Below are 20,394 nucleotides of genomic sequence, written 5' to 3'. Positions count from 1 at the left end.
TTGTTATCTTGCCTCTCTTTGAAGTGTCAAGCAACAGGGTAAGTTGGATCTTGATTGGCGATCGCTCGAATGTGTTGGAGTATTCGCTTGTGCGCTTGTAACTTGGTTCTGCGCAGTCCTCACGGACACTCCAACCCATATATCACATGATCTGTTTTGCATGTCAACAGCTTGTTGAACTTAGTCTTTGGCAATATATATATATATATATATCACACAGAAACTCCTCCGAAGACAGAGCAGAGGCCGCAAAAGGGGTAACAAGGAGGCTTCTTTATTCAGCAAGTATACAGCATAGTGAATGCATTTCGGCGTTAATTAGCCTTCTTCAGCACCAGAAGTGTATCAGGAGGTGCAAGGGTCACCGTAGATTTTAAATGTCCTGCCTCAAAACGATTGGTTCTGGGCCGCTCCACCCCCAAGGACAGTGCCTTTCCTCACCTACTGCAGGACACCTGATGCGTGTGAACTACAGATCCCAGAATGCTGTGTTATTTCCAGGTAGGTTATGCGGGTGTCAGGTCCCTCGGAGGCCTCTCAGGATCGGTTCGTTGCTCAATGGAGTCCACCTATTGACAACCTCAATTCCGAGATGCCGTAACGGCACGGAAGGTTGAGGGGGTCAATCGGGGGAAGGTAAGGAAGGGAACAGCGGGGAGGGAGACCTGTAAGAAAACCAAGATTAGGTAAACACACTGTACTGCTGGATATACTTAGTGACCAACTGGCTTGCTCCACCTTAAACTACAGGGTCTACCTGTAAACAAAAAGAACCACGTCTGGCAGCTACCAGCAGAAGGGGTAGTAAGTTTTGTCAACGCCTTTTCTGGGCCACCGTTTCTGAATGGTGTTCGTCACGTAATGCTCAGCTTATGGGACTGTAGATAAACAAACAACACATAAAAACGAATCCACACCATATGCTAACATGCACTCGACAAAGACGTAGCACAGTTACCCACCCGATAGGGTGTGTGTGTAGACTTCACTGGGGAAGATGGTCTTATGATGCAGCTTAGCGACCACGCTACAACCCCCGGCTAGAAGACAAAATAAACACAAACATATCATACGTTTTTCATATTGGCAATCATATGAATCAGCTGGCATTTATAATGAACAAAATAACTGAAGGAGAATATCTTGTCTCCGAAATTCACAATGGGGTATGCACCATATACCACCTGGTAATGTCAATCAATATAGTATCCTCACGCCAAGGTTTTATCCAAAACTGTAACCAATCCACAAGGAGCATTGAATGGCTGATGGCACTAGGATTTCCAAACACAGCGCAAGCAAAAGGAAATGCTAGTCTTGGTGGTGTCAAATGACACCCTTACCGTACTCTGGGTACTCGGTATTAAACTCTGGCAGGTTCTCCGGCAATTCGATAATAATCTGCACTCACTCTTTCTCTGGCTCTGGCTTTCGTAACCGCCCGGTTCTTGCGTCGCGTCACTTCCTGTGCGCGCGCGTCGTCTATTGCAGAGGCCGCTGGGAGCTGTAGTTTCCTGGCTCCCGCGGCAACCCTCCAAACGTCCCGCATCTCGCGGAACAGTACGGTGATCCTTTGCCAGTGGCTGGCTTCTGCCGTAGGGTCCAGAAAGGGGGCAGCGGTCGGGGTCTTGGACATGACAGCGGGGGTAATCAGGTGGTAGTGCGGGATATAGGGCATCACGATGTAGCTTGAACCAATTTCCTGCATGTTGCTTGAACTCCGGTGCCCCCTTGGGTCACCAGACTGCATCAACCCCCGAGGATCAGGACTCCACTTACCTAGTAGAAGTCACCACTAGGTAGTTATAGTTAGGTCAGCTTTTCCATAGGAAAAGCGTTTCTTGTATTGCTAATAACTTTGGCCCCATTTGACAAGTCTCCATAAAACTTTCCAGAAAGGTGCTAATTTTGACTAGTTTCTGCATGGAAAGGTTCAGGGTGGTCCATCAAGTGGGGGGCCAAGAAAAAAGGGGGGTCCCAAAAGTCAAAATCCCCATGCATTTTCCATAGACTCCTTTAGACAGGGCTACAACAAAAACTGATATTGGTATGCAGGTTGTGGTTTTGTGATTTGGTGTAAATTCACTCAGTAGATTTTGAAAAATAATTGTATATCTGGAAGGTTAGATCCGCGAGAGTCGCAAGAGATGTCATGAGTGATGTCATGAATAATGTCATAAAACATGTAATGAGTGATGTAATATGTGAACGCATAAGCAGTGCTTGGCAGGGGTCCAAGTTATAGTTAGCTCTGATAGCTATAACTGGTGAATTTCTATCTTTTAAAAAAAAATCAAAATGTTAATGTTATCACTGACAAATTCACCCAACTATAACGTTACTTTAACCTTTGTTTTTTTTCAATGAATTTATATATATTATTGACATTGACAAAGGCCAGGAGGCTGGAATTTGTGTGTCAGTTTAATGTAGTTACACAAGTTTTAAAATAAATTGTTGAAATCAACCAACCCGAGAGTGCCTGGTATTGTCTTTGCGACGGTGACTTGGATCTAGGCGAAGGACTGTCCTTGCGCACTGTGGCACCCGCTGCGCTGAAAGCGGTGTTGTTTCTGGCGGAGAACGTGACAGAAGATATATATAGGGATACATGTACCATGGGTATTACACCACTGTAATTTACACAGTTACACTTTTACTATACTTTGCACATTACAGTTACATTTTAGGTGTTTTATGCTGAGGATATGGCCTTTTAATTAGAAAAGCAAGTTTTGCCCGTACTTTGGGTCTAGAAGTACAGTAATTGGCATGGCTATCATATGATGGTCATATACTGGCATTTATGCAGTATTATTAGCATTTTAGGATCCTTATCTAAGAGTTGCAGATTGAAAGGATGGCGATTTTGCACACAAATATTATTAATAATATTATTGTATAATATTTTAATGTTCTTAATATATTTATATATTTATATATTTTATATTTCCATTTTTTCAGATGAAATTAATTTTGAATGATTGCAATGTACCATCCTCACTACTGCACACCATGAGATTTATCTCAGGATCTGATGTTTCCGGTCATTTGAGGAAATCCAATATGATCTCTTAAGGACTTTGTTTTGCATATTATATTTTACATGCATCAATTTGGTTTTCACCCCAACTAGAATAAGAGGTTAATTCAATACAGCAATAGTATTGAATTAAGGGACATGTTTTTGAAATGTAAATCAATATTAACATTGCAAAAAGACCATGATATCCTTTTAGATATATACCTGACATCTAAATGTGTAAAGTATTTTGTTTATGTTTATTCACGATGTGTGGTCACATGGGTGTAGCATCACAATTTAAAAATGGCAAGTTTACCTCTTTTCGTTGATGTGATCAAGGGCGAGTGACGCCCGAAACGCGACTTCAAAGGATTCTACAGCTTAAATAAACTTATTGCTGCTTTAAATCCGTGGTTCGTGATTCCTTGGTGACTGGGTCGGCGAAAAAGCAAGCTGTAAGTCTACTAAGGACCAGGTGTGTTTCTATATATATATATATATATATATATATATATATATATATTACCTACTGGTGGTCGCCAGTAGGTAGTTATAGTTAGGACCAAGTTTCCATAGGAAGAACATTTTTTGTTTTGCTTATAACTTTGGCGTCGTTTGATGAATCTTCATGAAATGTTCCAAACTAATTCTTTGTTCATATCAGCTCCTATGTTGAAAGTTTGGGGGTGATTTGTCAAGGGGGGGCCGAGAAAAAAGGGGGGTCCCAAAACATGTTTTCTCCATGCAATTTCCATAGGAAACTTTAATCAAGGCTGCAGGTCGAACGGGTGACCGGAATTACCCTAAATTTGGCAGCGAGAAGGGTCTTTGTCTAGAAAGCATGCTTTTGTTTATTTGGTGTAAATCCGTTCAGTAGATTTGGAGAAATATCGAAATTTACACATATCGATATTTGGGAATTCTGCCATCTGATTGGCTGAGGCATTACGAGCACAAGCGAGCGGTGCGAACGGTTGCAACTAGGAAGTGTTGGCAGCCATTTTGTGATTCTGTTGAAGCGAGTAAGGGGAAAAAAGGGCGATAAAAGTAGGAAAGAGGAGGGTAGAAGCACTGTAACCTCTGTGGGGTGTTTAGGGTGTGCTATACAGGGGTGCGAAGCGAACTACTCATCCCTAAAGGTCTGAAAGTGCTGGGCTACGGAAATTAAGTTAGGTATTGCCTAGAGTCTGATGCTGCTAAGGTGAGCTGCTGCGGGACTCGGGAATTAAAGCGTGAGCCCAAACTGTGTGTCTTATGCTGTGAAGTCATGTGCCCTGGCCGCTGTGCCACATCTGTCCAAGTAGTGTCAGCATGTTGTTATACTTACTCGGAGGAACTTTTGTTTCGAACATTGTAACTTGTGTATGGTGCTTAGGGGGTGTTATACAGGGAGTGCGAAGGTAAATTTGCGCGTATCAAATCAATTCAGCATTTGTAAAGTGCAAACTACTCACTCGTACGGGTTTGATGACGCTGGGGGCGTAAGCTGAGCTGCTGCCGGACTCGGGGATAAAGCCGCTGAACTACTGACCCCTACCGGTCTGAAAGTGCGGGGTACGGAAATTAAGTGAGGTATTGCCTAGAGTGTCATGCTGGTAAATTGAGCTGCTGCGGGAGTCGGGGATAAAACCGTGAGCCCAAACTGTGTGTCCTATGCTGTGAAGTCATGTGCTCTGGGCGCTGTGCCACACCTTTCCAAGTAGCGTCAGCAATATTTTATACGTAGTAGGAGGAAGTTTTGTTTGGAACACGGTAACTTGTATATGGTGCTTAGGTGGTGTTATACAGGGAGTGCGAAGGTAAATCAATACGGTATTTGTAAAGCGCAAACTACTCACCCCTATGGGTCTGAAGGCCCTGGAGGCCGGCTTGGAAATTATGTGAGCTATTAAGTGAGCTATTGCCCAGAGTCACATGGTGCTGAGCTGAGCTGCTGCCGGAGCAGGGGATTAAACCGTGAGCCCTGTGCTCTGAACTCATGTTTTCTGGCCGCTGCGGCACACCTGTCCAAGTAGTGTCAGCATGTGTGCATACGTACTAGGAGGAACTTTTGTTTTAAATAGTGTGACATCTGTAGGGTGATTGGGGGGTGCTACAGAGGGAGTGTGAAGTTCAATTCTGCCGTTTCAAATCAATCTGTTATTTGTAAAGTGCAAACTACTCACTCGTACGGGTCTGCAGGCGCTGGGGCCAGCGTGGAAATTAAGTCAGCTATTGCCCAGTCACATGGTGCTATCCTGAGCTGTCGCTAGAGCCGGTCATCAAAACCAGAGCTCTGTGCTTCAAAGTCAGATGGTCTGGCCGCTGCGCCACAGCTGTGTGGAGAATACATTTTGGCGAGGGTCCGGGAGTTGCCGTTACCTGGCCCTAAAATAGCGGACCTAAGTTGTCAGTTATAAGGCGGCTCTAAAAAGAGCCCTTGTGTTTAATAGTTGAAGCTACATATAAGTGCGGATGCAAAGCTTCAGGTTATTCAGAAAAACTCGATTTCCCTGATCTGTAAAGTGTACTCCATCACTTCTGTAGATATCAGCCATATCAAAACGTATGTTGTTGTTGTAGATCAACCCCATTTATGGTCTCTGAGGTATGTAGATACTGCTTTGTTGACATTCTTCCTAGATTTTGATGTTGCAGGGCCCGTGCCTATCATGCTAACACAATGACCACACGGACATACTTGCTCAGATGCCGGTTCGGGGGGCGTTGGCGGTCCTGGGGTTGTTGAGATGAGTGTTATGGCCCTCATGGGTATCCATGTATCATGCTCATTGACTCTATGGCACCTGTGGTTGGTCAGGTGTGGCTCTTGGCTGTGTTCCCTTTCATGCTGCAGGTAGTCATCCTGCTTAGCACCAGAAGAAAGCAGGTGTAAAATCTCTGGTGCTAACGCGGCTTATCGCCGGAATTTGTTTTGCATCGCAGTTTTTGATTTTTGTTGTGAAAGTTGTGTTTTTTGTGTGCAGAAAACTAAATGAACTGGACAGTGTATTCCCAATCAATATAAATACAATGAGATTTCTTCATTGAGTTTGTGTGTACACTGTAAATGCACCCACTACCACAGTGCAATTCAATACAGGATTTTAGTATTTAGAATAAATCGCAAAGGTGCACCTCGTGTGTTTTTGCACGGGAACGCCTACTCTGCATCTCATTATCAGCACCTTAATGCAACTACAGTTGAGATAAATGTAACACACTATTCAGAAGCTGGTGCCACTGCAGACATCACCAGTATTCCCACGATAACTGCCCCAAAATGTAACACCATGGTGGACACCACCAAATAACAGTAATAAGAACAAGAAAGAGTCACACAGCACTTAAGTAACAACCAAAAACTTTATTGAATTTTTTTTTTTTCAAACTTTATTTTTTTTGTCAACGTGTATATAAAGGATAAACTAAATTTAACAAAATGAACACAAAACAACAAGGCAGAAGACTCCTGTCGGTACCATGAATGTCGACGACACAGCCTGGAAAATAAGCACAAAATAAGGACGTGTGTAATGCGTATATCAAAGGAGTGAGACACAGAGAAGGAAAAAAAATCCAGCGAGACAAAGAGAGGGAAGGAAAGAAAGGGAGTGAGAAAGGGAGAAGGGAGAAAGAGAAAGAGAAGGAAAGGAAGGAAGAGAGTGAGAGAGAGAGAGTGAAGAGAGGGAACTGAGAGAGAGAGAGAGAGAGAGAGAGAGAGAGAGAGAGAGAGAGATACTGCCGCTCCTGCGCATCCATGACCAAATAATTACCTGCTGCCACTGGAGTGTCTACCAGTGGGCACTCCACGTGCTCGTCAAAGCTGCGCGGCCCCGGCAGATCTCACAGATGTCGCTGAGTCCTGAGTCATGAATGGCGGAGACCACATCAGCTTCTCTGCGGCCCAGCATATCTCACACATGTCGCTGATTCCTGAGTCATCAATGGCGGAGACCACATCAGCTTTTGGTGCTGCTAAGTCAGCGCCACGTGGTGGTAGGACGCTGATGGCCATACAACTTAGAGTGCGACTAACCCTGTGCAACCCAAGTCCGCGCCACGTGGTGGTTGGCCCCTGATGGCCAAATCAGCTTCGGGTGGCATTAACCCTGTGCAAGTCAAGTCCGCGCCATGTGGTAGTAGGCCCCTGATGGCCATACAGCTCAGGGTGCGACTAACCCTCTGCGCAACTTTTCATGGACTCTTTATGATTGACACCCGTGGAGCGTCTGCCATCCAGTCACCACCGGCAATAAAGGATGTGACGTTGTCGATGCATTATATTTGCGTGGTCTGTGACGCATGTGCCGGATGGGTGTGGTGTGTGTGCAAACCTGCCCTCAGGGAGTGGCCGTGACATGTTGACAACTAGACCACTGACCTGCACAGCAACAGAGAGTACGCCTGCGACAGGTAGCTATGTGGGGGTGTGAAAATGTGTTTTCTCAATGGATTTTCCATAGGAAACTTTAGACAAGGCTACAGGACAAACTGCTGAATGGAATTACGCCAAATTTGGTAGGGAGAAAGATCTTGGTCCAGAAAGCGCGCTTTCTCGCATCGAGTGAAAATATAAAGAAAGGTCCCGGGGGCAATTTAATATACCAGAGCTCTGTCTGTGTGAGATAACCCTTTCACGCTCCCTCTTCCCAACATCACTACTTCACAGCTATAGCGTTAGAAGCCAGTCCGTCGGCTCGCAGCTCTCTACCTTTGCGAACTAGTACGCTGCTGTGCCTGTAACTCTGCGAGCTACTACGCTGCTGTTCCTTTGGGAGTGGATGGCTCGTAGTACGGTGTCTGTGAGTCGACCGGACGGGTCGCAGTTGTTCCTCTGCGAGCCTGGGTGCGAACTGTTCATAAGTCACACTACATAAGCATTGAAAAGCCATTTTGTGATTCAGTCCGTCAGCTGGCGTCTGAAAACATACCAGAGTTCTTTCTGCGAGAGATACCCCTTTCACACTGCCTCTCCCCACATCAGCAGGTAACGCACCCTCTTCCCACATTACCAACATACCCCCAACAACCTTCTTGGGCCCAGAATTGTCCCTGTGCTGTTGGACAAACAATAATCTTAGTCATGTATAGCTTTACATATAAAACATTTTATTTAAACAAAACAACAACAAATAAAACTGAAGGGAGTCTGGTGCTGTGGTCGCTGCCACGAAGTTGGGGTTACTGTCATTTAGGACTCAGGACACAGTTCCACATGTAGGATCAGCTTGTGTTGCACAGGGTTAGTGGCACCACGTATCGCGGCTTGTGTTGAACAGAGTTAGTGGCACCACGTGTCAAAAATTCGAATTGCGAGCTTTGTTGCCCGCAGTGTTGTTTGCACTTGAAGATGAATTTGGTGATTGTACTAAAGCTATAAGTGATATAAAAAAGTTCTTCAAGCTAGGATACTAAAAGAATATTATGTAGGTTTTAAGACTGTGATAGTTACTTGCCTAGTGGACTCTGTAATTAATGAATCAACATTTAATTTTAATTGTGAGCCCTACTGACCGCAATGTAGGCGTATCATGAAAAGATGAAATATGTATAGAATACACTGTCGAAGTGTATGAGCCTGTGATGCTGCTTGGTGCGTACCGGCCGCACTGGGAGCTATGTCTTTTGCCTACTGCGTCATCTGCATCCGCGACTGTATCTGAATTGTGAGCCCTGATGACCGCAGTGTAGGCCAGAGGTAGCGGTGAACAAGGGCCCACAGCCACATGCATATGTTGGTGGCCCCACCGGCTTGCGTAGTTTAGGTTCAGTGGCACCACGTGTCGCCGGCCTTCCATATGCAAATATGCGTCACTAATCGAAGGGAGTCTGGTGCTGTGGCTGCTGCCACGACGTTGGGGTCACTGCCATTCAGGACTCAGGTCACAGTTCCACATGTGGGATCGGCTTGTGTTGAATAGGGTTAGTGGCACCACGTGTTGCGCCTTGTGTTGTACAGGGTTAGTGGCACTGCATGTCGCTGGCCTTGCATATGGAAATATTCCTAACTGATCAAAGTGAGTCTGGTGCTGTGGTCACTGCCATGGACTTGGGGTCTCTGCCATTCAGGACTCAGGACACAGTTCCACATGTGGGATCGTTCGGCTTGTGTTGAACAGGGTTAGTGGCACCACGTGTCGCCGGCCTTGCATATGGAAATATGCCTAACTAATCAAAGGGAGTATGGTTCTGTGGTCGCTGCCACGGACTTGGGGTCACTGCCACTCAGGACACAGTTCCACATGTGGGATCATTCGGTTTGTGTTGAACAGGATTAGTGGCACCACGTCTCGCCGGCTTGTGTTGAACAGGGTTAGTGGCACCATGTGTTGTGGCTTACGTTGTATTCTGGCTCAATGAGGCCATGTGGCGATGACTTGTGGTGCAGTGAGTTAGTAGTACCTTTGGCGCTCAGCGTGTACGTACCCTGCGATGATGCGTGGTCTGGGAGGGCCGCACTCGGACCAATGTCTTTTGTCTATTGAATTCTGCCTCAATAAGGCCACGAGGCATTGACTTGTGGTGCACTGAGTTAGTGGCACCTGAAGCACTCACCGTGTGTGCACCCTGTGATGATTTGTCGTCCAAGCGGGCTGCACTGGGAGAAATGTCTTTTGCCTACTGAATTCTGCCTTAAAAAGTGCATGTGGCGATGACTTGTGGTGCAGTGAGTTAGTGGCACCTGAAACACTCAGTGTGTGCGCACCCTGCGATGATGCGTGGTCCGGGTGGGCCTCACTGGTAGCAATATCTTTACATGCTTTGAAAGAATCTTCGTAGCAGTCAAAATCTCCAAGTAATTCCATGTCAGTCCTCCAAGGTTTGAAGAGTTGCAGAAGAGGTAAATAGCAAAACTTTCTCTTATCTGGAGTATCACAACTTAATTTCCTGTGATTAGTCAAATTTCCTTTGGCATTCTTTAAGAAACATCCATCAGATCCAATTACAGCATATTTCCCTTCATTTATTTTTTCTGTAACATTTTTCTAAAACTATAATGTTGCAGTATTTCATACACACATATGTTGTCCAGGTATGGACTTCTATTTGGATAGTATGCGAGGAACAGTAATTGAGTTATCTGCAACATATAGTATGTCCATATTTGCATTCCACATCTTCATAATTACTGGATTGTAATCATTAATGTACTTCGATTCTTCTGTTCTTTTTGTATTATAAGTATTTTTGGGTGATTTTCTGTTCACTCTTCTTTGCAATGACTTATGGTGCACTGAGCTAGTAGTACCTTTGGTGCTCAGCGTGTACATACCCTGCGATGATGCGTGGTCCGGGAGGGCCGCACTTGGATCAATGTCTTTTGTCTATTGAATTCTGCCTCAATAAGGCCACGTGGCGATGACTTATGGTGCACTGAGTTAGTAGTACCTTTGGCGCTCAGCGTGTATGTACCCTGCGATGATGTGTGGTCCGGGGGGGCCGCACTCGGAGCAATGTCTTTTGTCTATTGAATTCTGCCTCAGTAAGGCCATGTGTCGATGACTTGTGGTGCACTGAGTTAGTGGTACCTTTGGCGCTCAGCGTGTGCGCACCCTGCCATGATGCGTGGTCCGAGAGGGCAGCATTGGGAGCAATGTATCTTGCGTACTGGACCGCGTCATGTGCAATTGCTACTCCATGTGAATTGTGATGCCTGCTGTCCACAGTGTAGATCGAAGGCAGTAGTCTGTACAGACATAAGTCTGCAGTGCTGTGCCGCTGGGTTCGCAGGGGCCCTGTGTCGAGGAGACCCGCAGTCATGGCGGCAGCCTCGTAGCAGGGTGAGGCCCGCCGCTCTGGCACAGTCGTTGGTCTTCACAGTTCACAAGTGAATCACGCCCAGAGCCCCGGCCTATTTATTCACGCTCCTACGCTGAAGTGGCGTACGTCGGACCAGCCCACTCTGGTGATGCCAGCCCATCAGTGATGTCATCAGTGATGTCATTTGAGATGTCATCAGTGATGTCACTGACCATGTCATGAATGATGTAATATATGACATCATCAGCAGTGGATTGTGGGCACGCGAGATGTAGTTAGTACAACTAACTATATCGGAGAAATTTCAATGGTTTTGTTCGAGTGAAATGTCCAGCTAACTATAACACCCCTAAAACCTATTGTTTTTTCAGTGAATTTCTAAGGTTTTTTAAATGCTAATTCCTAACTATATCAGGCCTGAAACCTATGGTTTTTTCAGTGAATTTCAAAGGTTTTTTAAATGCTAGTTCCTAACTATATCAGGCCTGAAACCTATGGTTTTTTCAGTGAATTTCAAAGGTTTTTTAAATGCTAATTCCTAACAATATCAGGCCTGAAACCTATGGTTTATTCAGTGAATTTCAAGGGTTTTGTAAATGACAATTTTTAATGTATTAATTGTTATACTGATTTACTACATTTTATAAACTATTTTTAGATATATTTTTTTAATTACATTATAATTACATTATACATTAGAATACAAAATATACTTTCTCAGAATGAATTACTTTAGTTTAAATACTTGGGAAATAGGCAACAGACTTTTAAGTACAGTAGTTGCAGTTGTTGCAACGGGCAACACAATTTCAAACACAAAGCAACATTGAGCTCATTGTGAATTTCTAGTTAAATGCAATTAGTTACTTTATGGATTACTTTTCTAACCACAGGACTGGATCCTAGATTCAGTCCTTGGACATCTCCTGTAAACAGCTGAGTAAAAGCGTTTTGGTTACAGTAGTAATTTTTAAGGAATATTATTGTATTTTAAAAGTTGACAGAAAATTTCCAATGTTATCCTATGGCAGAAAATTCACTTAGCAGGTAAGTAGTGTTATCGTTACTTTTTCTTACTCAGTGGTGGATCCTGGATCCAGCACTGGCCAACCTCCTGTAAACAGTTGAAAGAATGTGTTTGTCATACAGACGATTTTTTAGGAATATATTTAGTTTGTGAAAATAGACACAGAAACATTTCTGCTGAAAACCACACAATGGATTCCTATGGAAGGAAATACAAGTTACTGGTAAGTACGCTTAGAATTACTTTTCAGAGTCAGTGCTGGGCTAAAAGATGCAGCCAAGGGTTCTCTCCTGATAACAGGTGAGTAAATCGGAATTCGTAGTTCGGCTTATTTTAGAGGAATATTTGTACGTTTCAAAAACGGACACTTAGAAAATTTTCTGGTGAAAACCACACAATGGATTCCTATGGAAGGAAGTACAAGTTACTGGTAAGTACGCTTAGAATTACTTTTCATAGTCAGTGCTGGGCTAAAAGATGCAGCCCTGGGTGAGTAAATCGGAATTCGTAGTTCGGCTGATTTTAGAGGAATATTTGTACAATGGTGAAGTAAGGGGGCGGGGCCTGAGGTGACGTGTGCAAACACACCGTGTGGCATGTTTTAAGTTGGGGAATTAATTCCTCTTCAATCCTGAGGTCCCCTGGGGGCCAACTAGCCAACCAGGTACCTCCAGTAAGCGCCACGGAGCTGCGTTGCAGAGTGTTGTAAAAAGGGGCGTGGCCTCTGAACACCTCTCTGCAATGCAGCTCCCTGGCGCATACTGGAGGTACCTGGTGGGCTAGTTGTCCCCAAGGGGACCTCTGGATTGAAGAGGAATGAATTCCCCAACTTAAAATGCGCCACAGGGCGTGTTTGCACAGTATCACCTTAGGCCCCTCCCCCTACCTTCACCACTGTGCAAACACGCCCCCTGGCGCGTTTTAAGTTGGGAGATAAAGTCCCCTTGAATCCAGAGGTCCCCTGGCGGCCAACTAGCCCACCAGGTACCTCCAGTAAGCGCCACTGAGCTGCGTTGCAGAGAGGTGTAAAAAGGGGCATGGCCTCGTTACTCCTCTCTGCAACGCAGCCCTCTGGTGCATACTGGAGGTTCCTGGTGGGCTAGTTGGCCCCCAGGGACCCCCAGTATTCAAGGGGAATTAGATCCCCCTCTGCAAACACGACAGGAGGCACGTTTGCAGAGTGGTGTAAGGAGGAGGTGTGGCCTCTGGCCCGATCCCGGTCTTTTTTTTTAGTCTTTTTTTTTTAGAAGGGGTCTGTGTAGCCCCCCTTCTTTTTCTAATTTATTGGCCCTGGGGATCCCATCCCCCAGGGCCTGCCCCCAATTTCTTATTTTTAAATAAAAAAAACAAAAATCGGGAAGGGGGCCGCGTTGCCCCCCTCCCGAGGCCATATTTTGGAATTTTGGAATCTAAAAAAATTAATTTTTTTATTTTGGAGGGGGGCTGCCTTGCCCCCTTCCTGAGGTCCCTTTTGGCCCCGGGGACCCCATCCCCCGAGGCCGTTTAAAAAAATAATATTTTTTTACATTTTTAGGAGGGGGGCCGCATGCCCCCCTCCCGGGCCACTGCTGGCCCTGGGGACCCCGTCCCCCGGGGCCTGGCCATCTCGTTGGGGACCGTGGGGGGGTCCCAATCCCCCATGGTCCCGCCGGCTCCCCGCTTCCTGCGGGAGCCGGCATTGCTTTCCCACATGGGGAGCATGCTGCTCCCCATGTGGAAAAGCAATCTGCTTTGCTTAACTGAAGCGAGAGCAGGTTTCCCTGCTCTTGCTTCAATGAAGCAAAGCAGTTTGCAATGGCAGGGTGGGAGCCGCGAGGCTCCCACCCTAAAAAATTCGTGCCCCGGGGAGGTGGCGGTCCCCGGAGCGTGTGGGGGGGGCTCGAGCCCCCCACACAGGTTTAAAAAAAAAAAAAAAAAAAAAAAACAAGCCCCGGGGGGGTGGCAGTACCCGGGCTACGGGGGGCCATGAGCCCCCCACAGACATTAACATAAAGCCCCGGGGGGTGGCGGTCCGCAGGGCTTGGGGGGCCTTTGAGCCCCCGAACTCATGCATATTAAAGCCCCGGGGGTAGCGGTCCCCGGGGCTGGGGGGCCCCTCTGGGACCCCCATTATAATATCATTTTGCCCCCGGGACTTGGCCCCCCAGGGGGCTAAATAAAAACGAAGCGCGGAAGTCCGTGCTTTTTTTTTGGTTCATCAGCGGGATGCACATCCTGCGATTTAAAAAAATATATATATATTTTTTTGGCCTTGGGGGTCCTTGTGGGACACCCTGAGCAGGCCTAGGGGGTCAGGGTGTTTCTACCCTGCCCCCTTGTCGCATTTTGCGCCTTTTTTTTTCAGTTTCCGTGTGCCTCGGTTCTACTGAGGCACAAGATGGCTGCCAACACTTCCTGATTCAGAGTGTTGGCAGCCAATTAGCATTCAGGTCGTGCACGGCAGGGTGCGTGCTGGGTGCGGGGAGGGTGCGCAGATCCTCCGAGGCCAAAGATATCACTAACTATTTTACCCTAATTTTCTCAGGAACTACTGAACGGATTTACACCATTTAAGCAAAAGGCACGAGTCTGAATTGAGGACTACATCTTTGCCAAATTTGGTGTAATTCCGTTCAGCAGTTCGAGCTGTAGCTGCGTCAACAGGTCCTATGGGAAAATGCATGGGGAAAACGCGTTTTGGGACCCCCCTTTTTTCTCAGCCCCCGCTTGACGGATCACTGTGAAATCTTCAGGATAGGAGCGGACCGGAGCTGGCCAAAAGTTTGGAAAATTTCGCACAAATTCGTCAATCGGCGTTAATGTTATTCCAAATAGAATGTTGCGGATTTCCTATGGAAAATAGGTCCTAACTATATCTACCTACTGGCGACTGCCAGTAGGTAATATATATATATATATATATATATATATATATTACCTACTGGCGGTCGCCAGTAGGTAGTTATAGTTAGGACCACGTTTCCATAGGAAAACCTCAACATTCTATTTTGAATAACTTTGGCGCCGGTCGACGAATCCTCGCGAATTTCTCAAAATAGGTGGGGCGCTACGCTCCGCTCCTACCCTGAAAGTCTCGGGGGGATTCGTCAAGCGGGGGCTGAGATAAAAGGGGGGTCCCAAAACGCATTTTTCCCATGCATTTTTCCATAGGACCTTTAGACAGGGCTACAGCCCGAACGGCTGAACAGAATTACTAGAAATTTGGCAGAGAGGTAGTCCTCAGGTCAAGGAAGTGCCTTTTGTAGGTTTGGTGTAAATCTGTTCAGTAGATTCTGAGAAAATAGCCTTTAAATCAATATATATATCTGAGCCCGCTTACGGTACGCTTACCGTACGCTTACGGTAAGCGTACGGCGGCGTGCGCGAGCGCGATTCTGATTGGCTGTTAGATCTTAGTAAACATTCGAATCGGTCGAAACCAGGAAGCGGCGGCCGCCATTTTGTGTATTTCACTCTGAAAAAAAAGAGTGAAAACAAGGAAAGGGGGCAATGAGGAGAGTTACAGACCCCCTAACATTTGTAAGGGGGTCAAAGAAGGACAGAAAAGTACAAAAAAAACATTTATTGATTTAAAAAAAAATCACGGGGTACGCGTACGGTAAGCTTACGGTAAGCGTACGGTAAAAAAAAAAAAAATAGATAAATGAAAAGCAGATTTAAGAGTTTAGAAATTAGGGAGCTCTAAAAAGAGCTGTTGTGTTTATGAAGTCATTTTTTTAGTGGTACCTACAAGTAAGTACCGATGCAGAGTCTAAGGTTCAAGAGGAAGACTCTGTTCCCTTCATCATTGAAGTGCACACCATCTCCTCTATAAATGTCTTGCATGTCATAACGCAAGTTGTTGTGGTAAATGGCACCCATACCATAGTCACGGAGGAAAGCAGAAACAGATTTGTTGACGTGCTTTCTTGCTTTGTCAATCTGTGGACAGAAATGATTGGACCAGTTCCATTTTTGCCTTTGGCATATGTTGGAAAACACAAAGGCAGTTTTAGGGAAAAGTGTAAACAGTTGTGCAAAGGTGTCCTTCATAAGCATTTCCAGACCTACCCCAGTCAAAGTGCCTAGGTCATTGCCACCACAGTGCACTATTATGAGGTCAGGGTGTTGGATTTGAATGAAGGATTTCACCAATGGCATCAATTGGTGCCACTTTAACCCTCTCTGACCAATCCATTTAATGTCTACATTTGGCAAAGCAAGGTCTCTCACCATATCTGTTTTCTCTGCAAACTTTTCACTCCAGAAGACATAGCTGTGCCCTACAATCCACACTGTGAACATCTTCAAAGGAGAACTGGATGCACTCAGGAGGTGTCTTTCAGTAGAATGGCAATAAGAAAAGAAAGACAGTTTGGAAATGGAGGCATACATATTTTTTTAAAACAAAAAGAACTGATTGGCTGTTTCATACCATTCTAGAATAAAAACTAGGCTGTATGTGAAAATTAATAGAAGCATGTTTTGTATTGGTACAAAAAAATGTGTAACCAAAGAACAGTACTATGGATTTGCTGTAAGGTTTGAAAAGTCAAGCACTCTTGCTCTGTGGAATTGAAACATTGTGTGTCGAACTTCTGACCTAACTGCACACAGCAGTGTTCCATGAGCTGTTGCTATGGTAGCAGGCAGAAGTCAAGTTGGGGGAAGGGTACTAGGCAGAAGTCAAGTTGGGGGCAGGGTACTTTTGGAAAAGGGTTGGTTTTCAACCAATAGAAATGTGTGAATACATGTGAAAAAAAGGGGGAAGCACTGAGATTTGAAACTTACATGTATATGTGTGGAAAAATAGAGGGAAAGTTTGCCATTATCTGGTTCTGCTGAGAGGAGAGAGGTGAACAGAACAGAGATCCTGGCTCTGATAATCTGCTGTTTGAGTGTCACATTTCTTTCACAACTAACTAATTTTAAAGGTGAGTTTACAGTTTGAGAGGGGATGTATGTGGTAACTTAAGAAATGAATAATAGAAATGGGAATTGTTTTTGTTGTAGTTACACATGGTGGTTTCATAATGTGTCAGTGTGTAAAAGTGATTTACACTTGCCCCGAAAAAAAAAAAGAGCAGTAAGTGTGCTTTCAAATTGGCAAAGAAATTTCGTTTTGGCACTAATGTGAAAACATGACTCTGTGTGCATAGAAGAATTATAGGCAGAGATTTATTGCGTCTTGCTCTGGTGATTTCACAGTTGCATTAGATGGAAAGGGGGAGCGAATTTTTGGGGGAAGAAGCAGAGGCTGTGATAAATGATTTTTAGTGTTTTTTTTTAAAAAATAAAAAAAAGGTACGCTTACCGTACGCGTACGGTAAAAAAAAAAAAAAAAAAGTTTTTAAAAACAAGTAAAAAAAAGATGGAAGATAAGGTTGGCTCTTAAAAGAACCGTTGTGTTCATGCAGGGACAGAGGAAAGGAAGCATGGGAAAATCATTCAAAGCTACAAATGTGCTGATCTATTTTGTTGTTCACTAGGGAAACACTGGTCTCCCTATGACAAATTAGACCTTTACAAAATGTGCAATGAATATCAACCTTCCGAAATCGAAGGTTCATTTCCAGAGGGCCAGCAAAAGGAGATTCTCCCCCCACAGATGAAGGGCTCACCTGACCTGCAGAAGAAGGAGTAAGCCCTGCAGGTGATGGTCCAGGCTGAGCTGCTGTGGATGTACTGGCTCGTCTTTCTGAAGAGTTACCTCCAAAAAGATGACCATGTGTCCTTCTGTGTACATCCTGGAGGTGTCTCTTCATGGTGTGATTCCCAAAGGAATACTTCCTGTTAGGATTACCTCTAGAAAGTACACGCTTACACAGCTTGCAAGTAACTAAGGGTGCATTCACCTTTTGCTGGCCTTCTGGAAAAGTAAAATAATCCCAAACATAAGAAGGCTTTACTTTCCTCGCTCTCTGCCTCAAGACAGTGCTGCTGGTGCTAGCCTCACTCTCAGAAGAGCTCTGCTGTTCTGCCATCGTATCCCAAAGACAAACCAGCTCCTTCTCCCAAGGGATCACAAGCAGAAATGAGGGGAATGGGTGTGGTGTAGGAGAGTTCTAGAACTGAAAGTACTTTCAACCAATCAAAAGTTGTGTTTCATGATCACATGACCTACCGTACGCTTACGGTACGCTTACGGTACGCTTACGGCAAAAAGTACGCGTGCGCGTAAAAAAGACACGCGCTTCCGCGCATGCGCATAACAGTCACTCCCCGGCACTTCCGCGTAACGTGCGCGTGTGGCGTAAGCGCGCACGCGTCCCACGCGCAGTACGCGCGGCTACGCAAATTGCGTAACTATACGCAAGCAGCGTAGATAGATTACGGACGTTGCGTAAACCGTACGCTTACCGTGAGCTTACGGTACGCGTACTAAAAAAAAAAAAAAAAAAAAAAAAAAAATCTGGTAATAAATTTTACATGTTTATTTTAAAAAATATATTAAAAAAAAATATTTAAGGATTTTAAAAATTTAAGCATAGTCTTTATAAAATGAAAGAAAATTAAATTAAAAATATGTTTGAAAAAAATGAAGAATAAAAAAAAGCATTAGCATTTAAAAAACCTTGCAAATTCACTGAAAAAACCATGGGTTACACACACGTTATAGTAAGGAATTAGCATTTAAAAAACCTTGCAAATTCACTGAAAAAACCATGGGTTTCACACACGTTATAGTTAGGAATTAGCATTTAAAAAACCTTAGAAATTCACTGAAAAAACCATAGGTTTCACACACGTTATAGTTAGGAATTAGCATTTAAAAAACCTTAGAAATTCAGTGAAAAAACCATAGGTTTCACACATGTTATAGTTAGCTGGACATTTTACTCGTAAAAAACCAATGAAATTGCCCCGTTATAGTTAGTTCAGCTAACTATAACTCGCGCGCCCGCAATGCACTGCTGATGACGTCACATATTACATCACTCATGACATGGTCAGTGACATCACTCATGACATCACTGATGACATCTCAAATGACATCACTGATGACATCACTGATGACATCATCCTTGTGATAGAGTGGCAGACCTCCTCTCACCTTAATATAAGCTTTGATACACACATTCAAAAATAGAGACTAAAATTTTCAAAACAATGGACATACCAATACCAGTTACAACAACCTCTTCAGTAATTCTAAGATCAACATACACATCCACTCATTCACCAACAGTCCTATACAGTCACTCATACATGTACTCACTCATCATATGTACTCATACACCTATACATCCTGTTACATAATGCCACTCATCCATAGAGTTACTCACACACATAGTCACTCATGCTAATAAAGAATCAAACATACATTCACCTGTATATACAGTTATACACACACCACCACACTTACTTCTACGGAAACTTACACATACTTAGTCTTTTAAACAATCACTTATAGAAACACATACTTATTCATACAGGAACTCTTTCAATCTCTCCCTCTCACATATACTCACATATATACACCAATAGTCACATATACTAGTTTAAAACATATGTAGTTACTCATAAAGACACTATTCAGACAGTCATTCACTCACTAACACACCAATACACACACGCATCCACCCATGCAGTCCTGCACACATGCTCTGTTCAACACATACAAACAGTGAGTCACTCATTCATGCACCTATGCACTACGTCATACCCCCCACCGAACCATGCAGACACTCAGACTAATACTCAAAAAAACCAACTAATAACCTATATAGACACCCATGTAGCTACTCACCAACCCATGCAGCCACTTATACACAAAGTGAGAGACTGATACAGATATTTACATATTTAAATATTACTCACTAAGCCATGTATTCACTATGATACACTTAATCAGTCAGTTACACAATCAATTTTTCAAAAAGAAATCATCCATTTAGACAGTAATATACCCATTTATTCTTCTATCAACCTTGAGATATACATATATAAAACATATTTAATTTTCAGAAAAACACACATTCACTGGATGATGTCATCAGTGATGTCATCAGTGATGTCATTTGAGATGTCATCAGTGATGTCATGAGTGATGTCACTGACCATGTCATGAGTGATGTAATATGTGACGTCATCAGCAGTGCATTGCGGGCGCGCGAGTTATAGTTAGCTGAACTAACTATAACGGGGCAATTTCATTGGTTTTTTACGAGTAAAATGTCCAGCTAACTATAACATGTGTGAAACCTATGGTTTTTTCACTGAATATATATATATATATATATATATATATATATATTCACTTAAAAAACCATAGGTTTCACACAGGTTATAGTTAGGTGGATATTTCTCTCATAAAAAACCAATGAAATTCCCCCGTTATAGTTAGTTCAGATAACTATAACTCGCGCGACCGCCACTCTATCACAAGGATGATGTCATAGGTGATGGCATGAGTGATGCCACTGACCATGTCTTGAGTGATGTAATATGTGACGTCATCAGCAGTGGATTGCGGGCGTGCGAGTTATAGTTATCTGAACTAACTATAACGAGGGAATTTCATTGGTTTTATACGAGAGAAATATCCACCTAACTATAACCTGTGTGAAACCTATGGTTTTTTAAGTGAATATATATATATACAATATATATATATTTA

At 44.0% G+C, this 20,394-nt stretch overlaps 1 protein-coding gene across 5 annotated transcripts in view; it reads left to right on the top strand.

Annotated features, from left to right (window-relative positions):
- LOC146805693 (uncharacterized) overlaps window positions 1-20,394 on the top strand; it is a 582,641-nt gene that overhangs the window by 395,886 nt on the left and 166,361 nt on the right. For 3 of the 5 annotated variants that reach the window (XR_014967887.1, XR_014967883.1, XR_014967888.1), the window contains one exon: window positions 2,965-3,429. The exons of the other annotated variants lie outside the window; for them this stretch is intronic. The gene's annotated coding sequence lies outside the window, so the exon portion shown is untranslated. Of the gene's footprint in view, window positions 1-2,964; window positions 3,430-20,394 lie in introns of those variants that run through there. 5 annotated transcript variants of the gene reach the window in all.

This window comes from Triturus cristatus, chromosome 8 (genome assembly GCF_964204655.1).
Source record: "Triturus cristatus chromosome 8, aTriCri1.1, whole genome shotgun sequence".
Lineage (NCBI taxonomy): Eukaryota > Metazoa > Chordata > Amphibia > Caudata > Salamandridae > Triturus > Triturus cristatus.
Note: the sequence above shows the minus strand (reverse complement) of the source record. Positions and strands in the feature narration are given on the sequence as shown.